The 20,539-nt window shown below is 42.7% G+C and overlaps 1 long non-coding RNA gene across 1 annotated transcript; it reads left to right on the forward strand.

The window, feature by feature from the left end:
* Positions 1–21: 21 nt before the first annotated feature.
* LOC140697552 (uncharacterized) lies at positions 22–20,497 on the forward strand. Its single transcript, XR_012074701.1, has 3 exons — positions 22–152; positions 1,676–1,781; positions 20,436–20,497. It is a non-coding gene; the product is annotated as an uncharacterized lncRNA (long non-coding RNA).
* The last annotated feature ends 42 nt before the right edge of the window (positions 20,498–20,539 follow it).

The raw sequence follows: 20,539 nt of genomic DNA on the forward strand, positions 1-20,539 counted from the left end.
TCACAGCCCGAGGTGCAGCGTCTCTGCACGCGGCTCGGCAGCTGCCGCCATCTTCACTTGTACTGTTGTCTGTGGCGCTTCTGCACACAGTCCCTGAGCTGAGGTGCTAGGTGCAGCGGTTCCACGCTGGGAACTCTGATCCTTCATGTCAGGTGAGAGGCCTCTGCACAGGACCCCCTCTAGGAAAGTGAAATTAGACTAAGCACAATAGAAGAGATTAGACCTTGTCACCTAGATTACATCTTATTTTTCCTGGGGATTCCAGTGGGCTCTGCAGCTGACAATTTTCCCTAGGGGCACAAAACATGCTTTAATAGGAAAGCCATTTCTTTGCATGCCCAAGACCTAGCTAGGTGCCTGGCTCTCACAGGCACTTAGTAAATGTTTTCAGAATGAATTTATATATACTAACAGATCACACACTCATGGTTTCCATGGAGAACCAGAACTGGGCAAATAAGGAAAATCAATGGGGTCTTGAAATTAAAAAAAAAAAAACTGAGTATATTACAGTATTGCTTAGATGGAATCTATTCTTTCATGATAGATACCTATCTTTTCTGTTTGCAATTACTTCTCTCTTACCTGACCAGCAGAATGCCTCTCTTGCAGGCAATTCACTCTAGGTTAGATGATCTCCAAGGCCTTTTGGCTCTTAAAAGACCATGATCTGGGAATGGCTCATTGGCACTAACACCTTTACTTCAGGGGGAGGAGAAAAGAAAAACAGTTTAAAACATACAAAAATGTGAAACCAGCAGAAGCTTTTAGATTCATGTAGGAAATATGTAAGTGCTGGAGTTTTAGAGACATCTATCTTCATAAGAGATTTTAGGAGATAAATGAAATAATGAAAATATTCATTGTTGAAAAACGAAAGTGAAAATGGGTAGCAAGTAGACTGTCTAGCAGCATATGCTGTCAGTCACTTGAGAAGTAAGGAAGTCTCCATTTAGTATGTTTGCAAGGCAAGCCTCCCAGTTTATGTTGGTGTTTTGTTTTGTTTTGTTTTGTTTTTAATAACACACTTAGACCCCAAATTCAATCCAGTTTAACTCAGTTAAGTACTTTGTAAGCACTTCTTACATGGCTGGTGACAGAAGGAGCAGTGGTAAGGACAGTGTATTAACCATGATTTTTATTTTCTATATTTTGATGCTTTGACATCTGGAGACTTGCTGACCTGGAAGGGACTGCTCCTGCCAGAGTTAGCTAGTCCCTAGAGGTCACAAACTACTGTAAGCACACCTTTCATATGCAGCTCATACCCTCATCACCTTTTTTATAAATAATTTTTTTAAAAATTGTAGTATAGTTTATTTACAATAATGTATTAGTTTCAAGTGTACAGCAAAGTGATTCAGGTATACATATATATATTATTTTTTAGATTCTTTTCAATTACAGGTTATTATAAAGTATTGAATATAATTCCCTGTGCTATACAGTAGGTCCTTGTTGTTTATATATTTTATGTATAATAATGCGTGTATATGTTAATCCCAAACTCTTAATTTATGCTGTCAGATTCCAGGCCATTATCTACCTGCCCTAATCACCCTAGGGCCAGGTACCAGACAACTAGGGACAACCCCTTTACCCCAGAGCCTGCCGAAAATTTTCAAATTAGCCAGTCCTAAAATTATTTACCTTGCTTGCCTGTTCCTTCCTACAGAAACTACCACCAAGCATCTTGCTCACATTCCCCCAACCTCCCTGTCTCCTGATGGGTCTTGCTTCCTCATGTGGTGTAGCATGGCGTGCCCCTCCTCTTGGGAACTGTGAGTAAACTTCTTTCTTCTTGACAGTCATTTCCCTGTCTGTGTGTCTAACCATACACAGTTAAAAGAATTCCCAGAAGCCAAAGTCCAGAACACTGACACCACCAAATGCTGGTGAGGATGTGGAGCAACAAGGACTCATTTATTGCTGCTGGGGATGCAAAATGGTAGTCACCTTGGAAGACAGTTTGACAATTCCTTACAAAACTAAACATACTCTTACCATATGACTCTTATCATATGATTCAGCAATCATACTACTTGGTATTTACCCAAAGGAGCTGAAAACTTATGTCCACGCAAAACCCTGTACATGGATGTTTATAGCAGTTTTATTCATAGTTGCCAAAACCTGAAAGCAACCAAGATGTCCTTCAGTAGATGAATGGATAAATAACCAACAATACATGCAGAGAATGGAATATTATTCAGTGCTAGAAAAAAAATAAGCTACTGAGACGTGAAAAGACATGAAGGAAGCTTAAATTTGTATTTCTAAGTGAAAGAAGCCAATCTTTAAAAAGTTACTTACTATATAATTCCAACAATATGACATTCTGGAAAAGGCAAAACTATAGATCCAGTAAAAAGTTCAGTAGTTGCCAAGGGTAAAGGGGTGGGAAGGAGGGATGAAAAAGTGAAGTGCAGAGGATTTGTAGAGCAATGAAAATACTCTGTATGATACTGTAATTATTGATATAAGTCATTATATATTTGTCCAAACCCATACAATGTACAATATCAAGAGTGAGCCCTAATATAAACTGTGGACTTAGGATGATTATGATGTGTCAATGTAGATTCATCAATTGTAATAAATATTCCATCCTGGTGGGGGGTGTTGGTAATGAGGGAGGCGATGTATGCTTGCATAGGTACAGGGGTAACTGGGAAACTCTATCCTCCTCTCAATGTTGCCATGAACCTAAAACTACTCTAAAAATATTTTTTAAATATATACATGTGAAAGAACTTGTGTCCAACATTTACAAAGAATTCTTGCCACTCATAGTAAGACAAACAACCCAATGTTTAAAAGATGGGGGAAAAAAATCTCGAGTACTCTAAGAACACAAATAGTGGTAACAGTGAAGAACTAGCCTAAAAACCCTGGCAAATTGTCTTCTTGATCCTTTCATCTCTATCAGCAATGGTCACGCTACAGAAGCGTGGGCGTGGGATCAGGCAGACCTGGGTTGGAACCCTGGTTCTGCCACTTACTAGCCATGTGACCTTACACAATTTAATCCGTATAAACATCCGTTTAATCATTATAAAATGAGGATAATACTGTCTATCCCACAGGCTACTTAGGAGATTAAGTGCCATCATAGAGTCTTTAAAGTAGGTGTTTACTAAAAAGCTATTTTGTGGTACCTGCAGCTAATACATTTTTCCTGAAGGAATCATCACCACTTCCATGTGCTTCTGATAAAATGAAAAATGATAGATGTGATGTTTTGAGGGTAAAGGAGCCAGTGAGAATACGAATGAAGGCTTAAATAGATGGCAAAAATAAAGATATGAGTTATTTGGGAAGGGAAATTTTAATAATATTTTTTAAGTGAGATCATGGCAGTAGACAGTGTGATAGAGGCTACCTACCAATGAGGACAAATGAGTAGGAACTTTTGTTTATGTTGGCTTAAATAATTTGAATACTCATAGGCAAATCTACTGTGCTTTGGTGTTTCCATCAATAAAATGGAAATAATAATGGCTAATCTTGACTTTTTAATCAAAACTTGAAAATTCAGTCACCTTACTCTCCTCTACCCTTGTTGGGAGTGAGCTCCTGTTGGTCTCTGAATTGTCCTTTCCTTTTCTTCTCAGATACACAATCCTCATTAGATTCCCTTTCACTTTGTAAAAGGACAACGAGAGGAACTTCTCACCTTGTACCTACCTTCTCTCCAGCATTTCCTCCCTTTGCACCACCTTTCATTTCATCACAGACTAATCTTCCTAAATACTGGCTGCCATATATCAGGCTACATTTCTACTCAAAACTTGACTGCTTCCCACTCTTTACAGGGAAAATATCTTTACTTGGCACTGCAGACCTTGCACAGCGCAGTCCCAGGCTACCTTTCCAGTCTCATCTCCCATTGCTCACCTAAGCAAATGCAACCAGAAGATTTTGCTCTGTCTTCAGAATGTGTTCACATTTGACTCATAATATTTTCTCCTTTTTCTCCACCCTCTCCTCTACCAAATCCTACCCACATTTGAAAACCCAGCCCAAATCTTTCCACGTTGAAGCCTTTCTTGGCCACTTAATATGAACTTTCCCTGAACCACTGTGAGGCTTCTTGTTCCACACATCACATTTGATATTTTATTAGCTGTACTTTACATTAGCTTGATGTGTGTTATCTTATCACTGCGACTAAATCCTCTAAGACCCAAGATCATAGTAGGTTTTTAATACTGACTCTGCATTTGCCCATTGGAGACCCATTTCTACACACAAAGGAAGATGACAAACACTATTCATCAGAACACAGAGCACTGAAATGACACACAGAGATGACCCCTGGGGAACATCTATTGTATCCGTTTGCTAGAGCTGCCATAACTAAGTACTGCAGACTGGGTGGGCTAAACAACAGAAACTTGTTGTCCCACAGTTCTGGAGACTAAATGTCTGAGATCAAGGTTTTGGCAGGCTTGACTTCTGAGCCCTCTCTCCTGGGCTTGCAGGCAGCCATCTTTTCCCATTTTCTTCACATGGTCTTCCCTCTGTATGTTTCTGTGCCCTAATCTTTTCTTCTTCAGTATGAGATGTTCAGTATGAAGATTCATGCTGGATTAGGGACCACCCTAATGACCCCGCTTTACCTTAATTACCTCTTGATAGACTGTTTCTCCAAATACAGTCACGTTCTGAGGTACTGAGGGTTGGGACTCCAACATATGAATTTTGGGAAGACATAATTCAACCTACAACACCTACTTAACAGCCTATGTCTCATAAAAAGAAGGAAAGTGAGAAGAAGAAAGAAATGTGGAGGGTAGAGGAGAAAGGCAGGAAGGAAGAAAGAAAAGAGGAGAAAGGAGAGAGCCTGTTACCAATGCATAGCATAGAAAATCTTTTCTTTAAATTTGAAATTTGATGATCATACAGTAATTAAAAATAGTTTTGACACAAAGAATGCATCCAGCTTAGAGCTATATGGGACGTGAATGACGTGCACCATGCAGAAAGAAAGGAGATGAGCAAGCCCTACTTGAAAAGAACTATCCTCTCCTTTAGTGGGAGGGGAAATGGGAATAGAATGCCTATGGTTTGTTGCAAATACCTTTGCTCAAATTAATGCTAGAGTGAACTTTGTACATTTCTTTCTCTATGTGTGCCCAATCATTTTAACTATACCTTGATTATCTTCATCAAGTTGATTAAGTAGCCATACTGGAGTCATAGATTGATGACTCCATGCTACTAATGCAGTCATGATTCTAGTGCCCAGGTAAGGAGTCATTGCTTTTGAGGCTCAGTATAAAGTCCATCTCTATCTAACCTCTGTCTGATGCTCCATGTGGCAGCACCATTAAAGTCTTCCCACCTCAGAGGTAAATGTGAACTAACTCAAATCCAAAGACAATAAAAACTTTATCATTATTGGTTACCCCCACAAAACCATAGAACGTAGTTTTAATAGTGTGAATATCTGTTCTGACCCAAAGAGCTCATCAGTTAGGTAGAGAAAATAGAACAATCTACTTCTAGAGTATTCAAACCATTTAGTCCACTGTTTTAGTAGATGAAAGGCACAAAACAATCAACATCCAGTCATTTACTGAATAATACAAGGTATTATAATTCACCTTTGAGTGAAGCAGAGTTTATATTGTGCAAGTTTGCTCTCCCTTGTAAATAAATTATAGACTTAGGAAATAAAAGGACAGGTCAGGCAGAGAAAAAGGAGAAGTAATTTGGGTAGGACCAGTAATCCATGGATGACTACCAAATTTAGATGAAAGTGAAGAATAAATCTGCATGTGAGAGCTGGGCCAAGGAATGATTCTTTAACTTACGGCTACAGTGCTGTGTGATTAAGAAAGGTGATTCTGGAGGAGACTGGAAACCAGGCCAACAGACCTGGAGGAAATGGACAGGTAGATATTACTAAAATTACTCATCATCATCATAATCATCTATGATTTATAGGCCTACTCTGTACTGTCACTTTATACATTATCTGTTTAGTCTTTAGAACGACTTAGTAGCATTTCACAGATGAGAAACTTGGGTCTCAGAGATGTCAAGTGTCTTCCTAAGGTCCCTCAGCTAGAGAGAGGCAAGGCTGGAAATTAGGCTCAGGTCTGTCTGATTCACTGATACAATCAAAGCAAAACCAAACTAGATGGGAGTCATTTAAGGGGGAGACAGAACTGGAGATCTAGAAAGTTAGGGACCCAGGAGTATTTGGGACCAGGTGATGAAGGAATTGAAGGGTGAAGAATAGCTGGCTGAGAATAAGGGCCCTGTAACTACTGTGAGAGAAAACAAGATACATACCCTGCAGTCAAAGAACTTAGGATCCAAAGATCATCTCAAGAATTGTTTCAAAAATTACTGACCAAGTGAATTACCCCGCTCTTCTTGTCTCAAGCGTCCTCAGGGTTGGTGTAGGCCTGGGAGGGGGGCAGGGCAGGCTGAACTTAGGGGCGGGGAACCAGTCTCTGCTGGTGCAACAGTGGAGAGGGAAGGGGAAGCAGGCACCCAGGTTCCAGCCCACAGAGGACCCTCTGCTTTCTGTCCCCACAGTAAGAAGTGGGGAGCTGCAGAGACACTTTTTCCCACAGCTGCCGGGCTCCCTGGCAGACTTGAGTGGATTCTGCTTCCTTGTGCGGACGTTCAGGTTTCTGCTGTCCAGACTGTGGATTTCCCCGCTGGGTCGGCTCGTGCACAGAATTAGCATCAAGCAGAAGTCCAGGGCACAGGCCTTTCTTTGTAGCATTTCCTGTTTACTTGTTTACTAGTGCCCATTTGCTGGCATTTAAAATGCTCTGGAGGAAATCAAATCCCTATCTGAGGCAATTTTGTGACAGTGTGAGGTGTGTGAGAGGTTCAGTGTAGCTCCTGCGGGTGTGGAGCTGTTCCCAGTGATCTGATAAATGTAGCATTCAGCTCGACAGGGCAGGCGCTCAATTTAGAACATGGAGGTGAATGGCTGATGTGACATCTTGCTGATCCCTCTTGAAGGCCAAGCTCTCCAAGTATGTAAAAGACTTGAAAAATAGCATAAAATTGCCTTGCACTCATAAGCCAGCAGAATGTAAATTTTTTTAAGTAAAAAATATTTTTAGGGCTTTTGTTCCACAATAGGATAAAAATGATATGCAGTGGGGAAGCCCAGTGATGTCAGTGGAGTAGGGCACACCACACATTTGGTTATTAATGCAGCCAGGGACACAAAGGAAGCCAGAAAACCTATTCTTAAGTGAGATCTTAATGCAAAAGTAAAGATGAGTGCTTGTAAGTGTATACTGAGCTGTCTGCTAGGCAGCCGAGGGCAGCTGAGATCAGAACTGCCAGCAGGAGTCTATGTTGACTCAGATTCTCCATTTCAACTTCTTCATGGTAATGAATAACTTTAGGTTGAGCAGAAGGACACCTGGCTCCTCCATGCTTTAGTTTACCTGAGTCTGAAGTGGAGAAGATTCAGTGCCACCACGTCTGCCAGCTCCAGGATGCTGATGCTTGTGAAACTCCCCTCTCTCAGGGATGAGAGTCTGTGATTATAGGAAAGTTCTCAGAGATGTGTGATGGATTATTATTATCAGACATGGTTAACAGACAAGAAAAATGCTGGCACTCATGCCAGGAATCTGAAAGTCAATTTTAAGGCAAAGTCAGACAGTTTAAAAAAATGATCACATTCCTGCTATGTGCCAGAAAGTGGAAGGAGCTCAGAGGACAGTGATGAATTCTTTGCCCTCAAGGACCCTCAAGAAGGGAATGGACAAATAAACCAACAGTTAGACCAAGTATTACAGGCAATGATGGGAGTAGTCGTGTATTTCCAGAATGTGAACATAAACACTTAAAAACACATATGAGTACTGGATGGGACACTGGATCATTATGACTTGTGGGAGGTTGAAGCTACCAATTTATAAAGGAGCCACAGGGGGACTCACAGACAACACTCCCCCGCCCTGCTTCCACAAAGAAGTTCTCAGCACCTCTCCCAGCAAAAACAGAAGTCAGATTCCCACAACGTCTCTGAAATTCCCACTTACTCAGCATTTGTGAAAGCCTTCCTGAAGAGGGAAGGTCGGGGAGATGCGAGTTGGATATAGAATTCAATCATGATTAGGTGTTAAATATTACGGCCACTGCCATTGCCGGCCAAGGCAAAGCCGCCCTCTAGAGTATCCCTCTCTCTCACTAATTATGGCTAAAACCAACACAAAAACCCCAACCACTGGAGGAGTCTGAAAAGTAAGTAATAGAAGGTAGGTTGGAGAGAAAAGTCACAAATGGAAGAAAGCCCAGTATTTGGGGCTGTTTTCCTCCTTTGTCTCACCACCCTCACAGGAAGGTGGCCCCAGTTGTGGAGCTGGGCAGCAGGCACAGACATCAGAGCTCTGCAGCTCCCTTTTTGACCAAAGCAAGAAAGGGGACCCCTACAACTTGAGAAGTGTGGGACACATCCTAATTGTGGGGGTGGGCAGCAAGAACTACCAGTACCAGGGATGAAAAGGTCGCTATTACTAGGAAGGCCACCAGGGGTCCTGTGTTCTCAGGGCACCTAGGCCCTTGGAGAAACTGGAGGTTCATTGGTGGAGATATCAGCCTTAGAGCTCAGGCTGAAGACACACTCGGGGAGGGGCCGTGGGCAGTTGCTGCAGACCCCCAGAAAAGTGCCGAGTAACGAGTAGAGTGGATAGAGTCTGGGTCCAGGGCCAGTTTAGGGACCATATGGGAGGAGCATGGTGGCCAGAACCGTGTTCTCTGAATCAGGCTTAACCTAGCTCTTGAGGGAGTTCTAATTACTTTCATGACACCATGAGGTATGACCATTTACAAGAAAAGATTCCATCAGGGAACATAGAGACAGCAAGTCTCTGGGAAGCATGGACTTTTTATTTTTTTTAACAGGTATAGTTGGTTTATAGTGTTGTGTTAATTTCTGGTATATAGCATAGTGATTCAGTTATACATATATATATATTCCTTTTCATATTCTTTCAAATTATAGGCTATTACAAGGTATTGAATATAGTTCCCTGTGCTATACAGCAGGACCTTGTTTATTTTATGTATAGTAGTTAGTATCTGCAAATTTTGAACTCCCACTTTATCCCTCCACCCCACCCTTCTCCCTCCCCTGGTAACTGTAAGTTTGTTTTCTATGTCTGTGAATCTGTTTCTGTTTTGTAAATAAATTCATTTGTGTCATTTTTTTAGATTCCACATGTGAGTGCTATCATATGGTGTTTTTCTTTTCTTTCTGGCTTACTTCACTTAGTATGACAATCTCCAGGTCCATCCATGTGGCTGCAAATGGGCTTATTTTATTCTTTTTGATGCCTAAGTAGTATTCCATTGTTTATATATATACCACACCTTCTGTATCCAGCTATCTGTTGAGGGACAGGTATGTTGCTTCCATGCCCTGGCTATTGTAAATAGTGCTGCTATGAACACTGGGGTGCATGTATCTTTTCTAAATAGAGTTTCCTCTGGATATATGGGAAGCAGGGACTTCTGATTCAGCCAGAGTTGAGTTTGAGGTCTGGCTCTTGCCAAGGGCAAAGTAAGTTCCTGTCACCCCCTCTGCAAAAGATTAATCCTAGGACAGCTAGGAGAGAGAGTGGCTGGACATGTGCTTGGCGTTTAGAAGGTACTCACTATATACTGGTTTCTTTCTATCCCCCTGAGAGGCCAGGCTATTCATTTGTCAGAATTACCACTTTGGGGCAGAAAGAGCCATGTTCCAGCAGGAGCAGGGCAGAACCTGTGGCAGCCACAGTGGCCAGTTCTTGAGGAGGATGGAGATGCAGGAGTGGTGCTCCATAAAGCAGGCCCGAAGTAGGGTGGGGAGCCTGAGTTTAAAAGACCAGCAGGTGAGGAGTGAGCCTGCAGCAGCCTGTTTGCACAAGCAGAAGAGCCTGGGCCACAATGGGTTGACTTTTCGGGGAGCTGAATAGACCCCTGGGGGGAGAAGACCTCCCAAGAGAAGAGGTGCCAGGACAGTAAAATGGCCCTGACAACAAAGCCTTTGAGGCTCCCTTTCCTCCCCTACCTTTCTTCTTTATGTACAGGAATTCCTTGATTAAAGGAAACCTAAATGGCAGAAATATTAATTTGGCAATGAATCTTTCAATTGGACTTTTATTTTATGATAGGCAAAAATAAGCTAGTTCTCATTATTTATATTTAATCAAATCAATATTTAGTCAATATTTGTTGATTTAATTCATGAAACATGTGGATTTTAAAAAAAAAACATATAAATATCTATATATGTAGATATGTATCCCATAAATGAGAAAGATTACTTACTTTTTGCCCAGCCTGTAATACCACAGCACTGCTGTACTCTAGAGGACACCATTCCTGTGGTTTTCTATGTAAATGCTCCCACCTTGCAAGACAATCTTAGGATGCTGGGTGAATGCTGGCTACCCAGCAGCCCTGAGCTCATTACGAGTAAAAATGATTTTTATCTATTTTATGCCCTTTTACCAATCTATCTGAAAGAAGCAGGTGAATATTTACAATTTTAACAGAGAATGTTTACCTTAGAACAGAAGCTAGATTAAAAGATCAGCTGGGGCCCAGAACACACATATATTTCCTGCAGATCCAGCCAAATGTGAAACCAGGGACTGGGCATAATTCATCAGAGCCAAGCTACACTCCATAGGCAGGCTGTATGGTTCCCACCTACCTTTGCAATGCTGTCTGCCTTCAGCTGCAAACACAGCCAACCAACTCATCAGAGAAGGATGAGAGGGAAAGCCAAAGCTGGCAGCAGGCTTGGCATCTCTTGGTGCCAGAAGCCACCTGCACACAGCATGGTGCAGAGAAATAGCCAGAGTGCACTGGAGCCAGTTCCTTTTAGAAACCAGCAGTGGTGGGGCTCATCCACCCCACCCACCTCCAGCCAGGAGGAGCTGCCTAGAGGAGGAGGCGGAAGGAGGAGACCCAGAATGCAGAGGGCTTGGTACCTTGTTCTTGTCTGGTCCTCAGGGCCCACAGCTGTCTGGTTAATTCTGCACTGAATGGAATGAACTGATTCCAGCCCCAGCTCCACTGGGAAGCTCCTGAGTGATCTTGGAAAGTGACTTCTCTTAGAGCCTGCTGCATAGCAAATCACTCCAAACTTAGTGGCATAAAACAAACGAGCTTTTATTATCTTTCACTGTTTGGGGGTTGATGGGGCCCAGCGAGGCAGTTTTGGGTCCTTTTGCTGTTACCCTCACACAGTGGCTGGCTCTAGTTTTCTTGAACTCTACTCCATTTGTACATCTGGGGCCAGCCTGGGGAATCCTAAACAACCAGGGACTGGAACATCCGGGGTTCTTTGGGCGCCTCTCCCCGTCACAGTGTGATCCCCTGGACTCTCCAGCATGGTGGCTTCAGGGCAGCTGGACTTCTTACACAAAGGGTACTTTTCCCAGTAAAGTGACAAGTAGAAGTCAATGGCCTTTTGTGACCCAGCACACCTCACTGTTTCTGTGGAGGTGGTGGGAAGTCCTTCCTATGTTCCATGGGAGGGAATGTAGATCCCTCTTCTTGAAGGCAAGAGTGTCAGAGAATTTACAGATACACTTCAAGACCTCCACAGAACCTCCATTTCTCCACCTGTTGAATGAATATAATAATATTTCTTAGGCTAGATCTTTTGGGGGAGAAGGGAGGATAAATGGGGCTGTTACAGATGAACTCATAACCAAAGTCACCTAGCTGACCTGGGCTGTCAAGAGACCAAAATTCCCACGGGGAAGCCTCCAGGTGTCCCAGGAGAAGTGGCTCATTCCTCCCCCAGGGCCTGTCATTTGCTGTTTCAAAGGGGAGAATTCTCAGCCAGGAGTGATTTGATCTTATACAGTAAATGCTGTGGCTTCTGGGACTTTTACTCTTTAATCTTGGCAGGCGCAGGGTGCCCCAGAGCTTCTCTCTATGGCCTCGGTGACAACAATGGGAGATGTTTGCGCCTCCGCCAGCTACTATTCTTGCCCACTTTTCCAGAAAGGCACTAAGCTGGGAGGCCTGACACAAACTGCTGATGTCTAGTTTCACGCACCTTCCAGCTGCCTTTTCCGACTCAGTCACATAAATATCTTTCTGCTTAGGCCTATTTTCCAGGCTGGTGGTTCCCACAACGGTGGTGTCACAACCCGCTGGGGTGTTGCAAAGGGCTGTCAGCACTGGTGCAAGTCATTTGTTACTAACAATAGAGTTTCCAAGTCTGCAAACGACTTATATTGAAAACAATATACAAATTAAAGAGAACTCAAGTTAATCCCCGTGATCTGCCACACTCAGTTGCCCTGAACATACTTTCTTGTGAAAGCCTGTAATTGTTGGATAGACTTTATTTTGAAGGAAGCAATTTTTAGCTCTTAAAGGAAATCACAGTTCATGGTGTCTGTCTTTTATGAACTTTCCACCACACAAGACAGTATAGAGTCAAGGGTGAGGCAGACTGGCCCCATCTGGGTTCCTACTCCAACTCTTCCTCTAACCCGCTGAATGACCTTGGGAAAGTTACTCAGCCTCTCTGTGGTTTTTCCTCTGCAAATTGGGGATAATAAAAATATGCACCTTGTAGGTTGTTGGGAGGATTAAATAATGTGTATAAAAGACTTAGAACAGTGCCTGAGATCTGGACAAGGCTAGTTTTATAGCAGCTACTATTATTTGTTATTGGAAGCCGTTCCCTTTTTCAGGGGTTTTCCTTGGTGTTTTACGAGTCATTTTGTCTTTAAGTGCAGAGAACAAATACATCATTACTGTGTTTCATCGTGCCTGCACGCAAATACATAGGGTGCCTCGGCCTGGATTTCGTTTGTTTTCAAGATGCTTAAAATTCCACGGGCCTCTTCCTTGGCTGGCTCCAGAAATGTGTCTTGGGCTTGGGTAGCTCCAGGAAAAATGAGATTTGGCACAAGGAGCTTTTCTCCAAAATACTTCATGACTCTCTTCACTGGCTCCTCATACTTGCACCTTGATTCATTTCTCCTTCCCTACATCCATCATTTTCAGGCTTTTTCTGTTTCTGGCCAGTCCAGGGAGGGGGTGGAGGCTGGGGGAGATTCCTGCTCAGGGTTTCCAAGCTGTAGCAAAGCCAGGGCTGGGCTGAGGGGAGGAGCAGGTGTTTAGGAGATGAATCCTTGGCTTTCCAGGTTGAAGTTCCAAACTGTTTTCCAACCAGGGCCGTGTACTACTATGCTCTGCAGATTAGATTAAAATTTGTGACCTGATCTAAGTGTTGGAGAAGCTGCAGCAGAGGGACTTAAGTAGAGACCGGGGCCACGGGCAAGATCTGCCTCTGACGTGTGAAAGCCACTTCTTTGTTTTGATTGGAGTGACATCCTGTATTCCTTGTACATCATTGTATTTCCCTTTTACTATACAGACCCTGCATAAAGATAATTGAATATATGTTAAAATCAATCATATAGCTAAGGAATAAACATAAAGAGCAATTCTTTCCCTAAAGTTGTGGCTCTCAGCCTCACTGTTTGGCAGAGTTGCCTGGGGAGCTTCTAAAAGGGACGGATGCCCTCCCTTTCTGATTTCACTGTTGTGGGTGAGGTCTAGGCATTGGCATTCCTTAAAGGCTCCTCGGTAACGTTAACGTTGCCAGAGCTCCGGGGGTGCAACCCGTGGGCCTGTGGGTCCACACTGAGCAGCTGTGGGTGTTTCCCTGCATCTCCTCTGCTTCTCCACCACCACTTCAGTTTTCAAGAAAAGGTCAGGTGACACCAGAGACAGTTCCCACAGAACCCCAAATAATATATCTGGGTAATCTTTTAACTTTTATAAGTAGTACGTGACCTATTGTTACCTACCTCATTTTCTTGACAGTAGTTTTAAGACCTGTTTCTAAGACCCATCTTAAACTACTAAAGAAAAATTATTATGGACATTAATAGCTATTCTCCAAAATACGACTCCAAAAAGAAAGAAGAAGGATAAACTTTGGGAAAATGCACCTCTATCGCTTTTTCATTTTTTTCTACAGGCATAATTCTTTTGTTTCTCCTGAGTATCTCTTTCTCAAATGTACAGACTATTAAATATGAGTAATAGAGGGCTTTGAGAAAATATTTATTTGTCTTCAAAAAATGCAAAATAGAAGCAAAAGAAAGAATTTTTATTTACTGGGGAGTGTGACCTCCAAACGCTCAGAACTGATTCATATGGAGCAAATGAGTAATAAACCACCATCGAGGCCAGGTTTTACTAGGTGTGGTCAGGAACCTCCTGGGTAGACAGACAGGCTATACCTATGGCCTCACCTCAACTTTCACTCTCTAGGGGCAGGGGTCAGTCATCTGCATTTCAAGCAAGCTTCCTAGATATTTTGCTTGACTTTATTTTTTAAAGCAGCAGTGCCATCTTTGAAATAAAATTGTGCACAAAATCCCAACAGTCAGCAAAGTGGTGATGAGGCAGCTTGGGGTTCAGCAGGTGGCCTGTCCTAGGGGTTCAGGGAAGCTCCTCAGAGGCACCGCACTCAGCTGGTTGAAGTACTCCAAACACCAGTGTCATCTCTGCCTCTGTGCTTCCACTGAGCTGCCTGTCCCCTACCTTGCCCTCTTCTGTCTCTCTCTCTGCCTTCTCTCCATTCTAAGGGCCGTCCTTGTTAAGGTCCTCAGAACTCCTCTTGTCTCACCATACTCCTTCTTCCTCAACCATCTTATTCACTCAATGGCTTCTGAAATACATGCATTTCTCCAAAAAGTCATGAAAGAAAAGAAATTTAGAATATAGTAAGATTGTAGTAAGGTGAACTAGTTTTTTTTTTTTAACACTGCATTTAACTTGGTGATTTGTAAAAGTGTTTTTTTAATGAAGTATAGTTGATATACAATGTTATATTAGTTTCAGGTATACAACATAGTCAATATTTTTGTAGATTATATGCCATTTAAAGTTATTATAAAATATTGGCTATATTTCCTGTGCTGTACAATATGTCCTTGTAGCTTATTTATTTTGTATATAATGAATTATAAAAGTTTTTAACTTCCCAATGTCCTCATTTCATCGTGCATCCACTCTGGCTGGAGTGGGCTTCAAGCATGTCCAAGCATTGCTCTGGTTGTCCAGGATTGCCATTGAAGGCTGATCTTGTATTATGTCATTCTCTATGTTTTGTATCAGTAACTCAAATCAGACTTTCCACACAAACCTCACTCCCATGAACAAAACAATATTGCAGGCTAGAAGTTTGTTGCTGAGTACCCACAGGTGACTTCTTAAAGTCCTGGTTGTGTTTATTTCATGGTGGGAGATTCATACATCTAGTCTGTGTGTCAATCAAGCATGTCAGCCTGTAATGAGCTGCCAAAGGACCCTCAGAGCAGGCTGTGCCAGATTGCTCACAAAGCCGTACTACATCCAAGTGTGATGAAATTCTACACAATGCAAGACACAGCACTTGGGTCCATTCACTGGGTGGGTCGTTCTGGCATCTGTTCAGGGGAATCTGGAAGCCTAGCTTAACCCTCTCTGACTTTCACACTCTGAACAGTGTCAAGAAAAGCACGGGCCCCAAAGCACCACTAACAGCACTAGACCCCTCACCAGCGCCCCCCATCCTGAGTTGGAAACTCCTTAAATGTGGATAGGAGTCCATGGAATGTGCAGTCATGGGAACAAGGATGGAATTTTGGGCTGTATTCCCAGTCACTGCCACCTCTTGCTCCTTTGTCCACTGTACCCAACAAATATGCCATTTGGGGAAAGTTAGAAACGATCAGGATAAACTTTCTCTGTGCCCCTACTCTCTCATTAACCCAGGACCAGTGGCAACCAGGTCCCAATTCCTCCTAAGGCTGCAGAGAATGCATATCAGGCAGCCCTCATAAAGCTTCCAGGAAGTGGGCGTGCACTCAAGCTAGGTGCCAAGGCTAGCGAGCTGTTTCACCACACTTTGCACTTCAGTCTTGACTCCAGACACAATGTTCATTGTCTGGATGCAAAATCAGGTGCTGGAACCCATGTTAGTTAGTTTTCTCTGAGAAGCTAAAGATTCCTTACCTGTTACTCCTCCCTAGCTATTGCCTGGGACAAAACAGACTCTGTAGCAACACGGAGCTACTCCGCAGGCAGCAGAGAGGCGTTCACTCCCTCCAGCATTGCTGAGCATTGCCAGCTTCAGGTCATCTTGTGATGGCAATGTGTGGTCCCTAGCTATTGTCTCACTGTTAGTTTCTGAAAACAAACCAGGGTCAGTGGCATAAGCTGAGATGAGCTGAATTAATAGCTGCTTGAGAAGTGAGACAACTGAATCTCCTATTTTGAAATACATCTGCAAAATTAATCCCAAATAATTATAGTTTAGAAATGTATATTAAATATCTTTGAAGGCTAGACTTACATCCAGTTTATAATCCTGACATTTCAAGTGGTGAATCTCTGCTTATAACTGATAAATGAGATCAAGTACACCTAATCATAAATATCTTTCAAAGCATTAGTTTAACATTTTATCTGGTCTCATATCTGTCCGGTCACACTCTCAATATCCTATTACAGGCCTTCTATCCTTCACCACAGTGGTTACAGAAGCAGCCTCCCAGACTTTGGGCTTTCTCCCCATCCATCTCCCTGCTGTCATTTCTGCCATCCCCCCCACCCACATGCCACAAGTTCACATACTCAGAACATGTCTACTTGCTATTTTTTCAAATCCTGTTTACAACCATCAATCTCTTGATCACTATGGTTCCCTGTTTTCAGATTGAAAATTTTGTCCTTTCGTAAGAGTCTGAATCTCAATTCATTTACTCTAACTAACCTTGTGTTCTGCTGTTTAATTAATTCATCTAATCGTGCATTCAGTCATTTACCTACGAAGGCAGAATGGGCACCTGTGGAGTGTCAGGCCCTGAGACACCACATGATGTTGGCAGTGGGGGCTGTGGTGTGCACTGAGTTTTTCCCCTTTAGGTCTGAAGCCAGGGGTGTAGGTTGCTCAGGGCTCACCACTGACTCCCCTTTGGGACTAGCTCTTAGTTGTGCACATTCTATGGAACGTCCTGCCCAAGTTTCTTCCACTCCTTGTAAGCAGCCATCACCAATAACCAGTTGATGTGGTGTCAAAGGCTTGAGACCCCTACCACAATTTGGGATGACCGTGAGGGGCCATCCTAGCTCCAGAGCTCTCTGTTGGATTGGCAGGGGTGTCTGCTGAGATTGCACTGCGGTTCAATTTCTCTTTGCCCAATTCCAGTTTCTTCACTCCCTATAGGCTTTGTTCTTGAAAGTAACCCCTCCCTAAAATAAAGCACCTGCATGCAAATTTTTATCCTAGAGTCTTCTTGGGGAACCTGACCCAATACAGAGCTTTCCCTAAAAGAAGAAAAATGGAAGTCTAACAGAGAAGTCAGACAAATAAACAAGCAAATAGACAGTGTGGTAAATGAGATGACAGGGGATAGTCTTGGTTATGAGATGTATGACTCAGGGTGAGGTGAGAGGAAGGACAGAAAAGTTTCTGCAGGAGCCGATTTCTAAGTGAGATGCTAAGGATGAGTCAGTTATCCAGGAGAACTGCCAGGGGCTGGGCAGCACTGCAGTGTGCCAGTTCAAGAGCAGAGCATATGTATAGGTCCAGGGGCATAGAGGACACAGAGTACTGGGGAACAGAGGGAGATCAGGCTGGAGAAGAAAAAGCAGGGAGAGGGTATGATACGGCATGGTTCATGAATGCCTAGCAAGGCATGTTTAGGAGTTTGGAAGCTGAATGATTTTTGAAAAAGGAGTGACATCAGATTTGCCTATTAGAAATGGTTCTCTGGAAGAATGATGGGCAGCAAGAGAAGATGCAGAATGACCATGTTGGAGGTACTGCTGAAACCCATGGGGGAAATGATGGCGGGTCATGGCAGTGAGGATGGAAAGAAAGGTAGTTACTTGTGAGAGAAGTACAAGATAGAATCAGAAGGATTCCGTGATTGATTGGATGTTGGAAGTAAAAGAGAAGAAATAAAGATGACTCCCTGAGTAGGGGAACAGGGAAGATCGTGGTATCATTTGCTGAGATTAGGAAACTAGAAAAGAAGCAGGTTTGGATTTGGGGGTTTGAAGGGCCAAGAAGACATCCTAGTGTGAGCACTGAATGGGTGGTTGGGAATATGGGTTTGAGGCTTAGACAGGAAATCTAAGCTGGAGACACAGGTTTGTAAATCTCCAGCAAAAGGGCAGTGATGATATCCTCCAGGGAATGTATACGGGGTAAAAGGAAGAAAGGCTCATTTTTGAACCCTAGGGGACTAAATGTTGATTTGGTGAATATAAGGAGCCTTCAAGAGAGACTGAAAATAGCCAGAGAGACACAAAACCCAAGAGAATGTGTGTCAGAGGAACCAAAGGAAGGGATGGTCAGATGACAAAGACCAGTATGTCCTGTGAAATTAGCAACATGGAGGTTGTGAGCCATCTCAGTGAGAGCAGTTTGGTGGAGTGTTAGATACAGTGACAGACTTCCATGGGCTTGACTGACTGGGAATAGAGGAAGCAGAGACAACAGGTATAAGGCTGGGTCGAGGAACCAGCTTAGGTGGGAGAGGAGAAATTGTGTGACACATCCAGGTGCTTACCCTAGAGAATGGGCTCAGGAGATTGGCCATTCAAGTGTCCAAATAAATCAGTCCCCAACCTTATCTGCGTCTGGGGGCAGGTGAGAGGGAGGCTCAGACTACCAGTCAGTGAAGGCCCATTGGATGCAATCAAGTCCCTGCCCAAATTAGAGGCTAGTGGTGGAATCACTGGTGCCCAGTGTTCCTAAGGCTTCCTAGGTGTGTGTGTATGTGTGTCTGGGAGGGAGGAGGGCTCAGGACCCTCAGGGAGTAGTCTGCTCAGGTGTAGATAGATTTGGGGGCTCTGGGACCCAGGATCCATGTTCGGGCACTCTAAGCATTTCAAGTTCCAATCACTATTTCATTCATTTATTTACTCATTTATTCCTCAAACTTACATTAGTTGTTTCTTCCCTTCCTCATTCCAAAAAGGATTTAAGATGTTCCTATTAGCACTTACTATGGGCCAGGCACACAAGGGTTTCAGAAACATGCTGTTCTCTGTCTATAATGCATTTTCCACATTTCCTTCTGTTCAAACAAGATCTATTTTTCCAACAAGGCCTAGACAGGTTTCATCTCCTCCCTGAAAACTCGTCAGTTGTGTCAGACATGGTCTCTTCTCTTTGGAACTCTTTCAGCACTTGTGCTCTGAATCACATATTTCCCTAAATAACCATATTTTCACTGAGGCTTAACTTGCCTCAGTGAAACTCTAAGCCCTGTGGGGATGGGAACTTAGCATGTGAATTTTTAATGTCTCTAAAATCTACTAAGGCACCAAGGACATAGTAAACCCTCAGTAACAGGAACTGCATTTTAGGGAGACATGCCCCTCCGTGATGGAGTGTTTCTTGGCGATGTACTGTAACTAGGACTAATAATGAACTCGCTGAGTGTCTCAGGAACACTCACTGGAGCATGAACAGTTTAAATTACAAGGTCAACTACCAGAAAGACAGAAGATAAAATTTGAAAAGCAATAAAATAGCAATTTACATTTGTTCTCACCAGAGACTAAAGGAATACATTATAACACAGTGACAAGTTAATGTTGGAGCTTTGCAGAAAGTTGCATGTTATACAGATATACTTTGTTGCACCTATTTTAGGTTTATGTGAAGTGTGCCTGGATTATGCAGGTTCCTCTCTTAATGTGAGCAACTGCTGAGGGAGACAACTGTCAAAATCTAGAACTGGACCCCAAGACACTTCTGCAATAAGGAGATCAAGTGACCTAGTCCAAGGAAATGAGAAACAGATGCCAGAGTAAAGATTCTCCTCTTGCTGTCACTCTGTGGGAAGGAAAGCGAGTGGGAGGAAAAGGGGGAAATTTGGAAGTTTTAAATAGGGCCTTGAAAATGCCAATGTAAAGAAGTAAGGAAATTGATTCTTAGCATAGTCTTTCCTTGACCAAATTTTGCTTTTCATTGTCCATTTAACAATGTTTCCCTGGTCCCTAAACTTTAATATTGCTAAGCTTTATTTGGGGGGCATTTACTTATCTTTCTCTATTATTTTATGCTTACTTCCTCCTTTTAATCTCCTCTTTCTCCATCTCCAAAGTTTTTATAAAATTATTTTTTTATTTCAAATGCCCAAAGTGTAGTTTTTAGTGAGAAAAGAACTGGGTTTATACCCTGGTGACCAGACTAGGAATTCTTCATGAGTGGTTGCTCTGTTGGGTTTCTATCCTCAGAATTTCCCCCCTAAAAGTACATTAAAGGTAGTCAGTAATTATAATACTTAATCTATATTCATCATAATCTTGAATTGATTCATAGGATCATCTGTGCACAACAGTTTTTTAAAGTGCAGCTTTTTTTTTTTTTTTAAATGCAGCTTTCAGTTTCTCTCCTTCTCTTCCTCTCTTTTTAGCATCCACCACTATGTGGCAGCCCTTGGCCTAAAGATACCGATATGAATAAACTGCATTAGTTCCCTGCTTTTGTGGATCTCAAGAGTTATAAAGACAAAATGAA

Source organism: Vicugna pacos, chromosome 7, assembly GCF_048564905.1.
Source record: "Vicugna pacos chromosome 7, VicPac4, whole genome shotgun sequence".
Taxonomy (NCBI): domain Eukaryota; kingdom Metazoa; phylum Chordata; class Mammalia; order Artiodactyla; family Camelidae; genus Vicugna; species Vicugna pacos.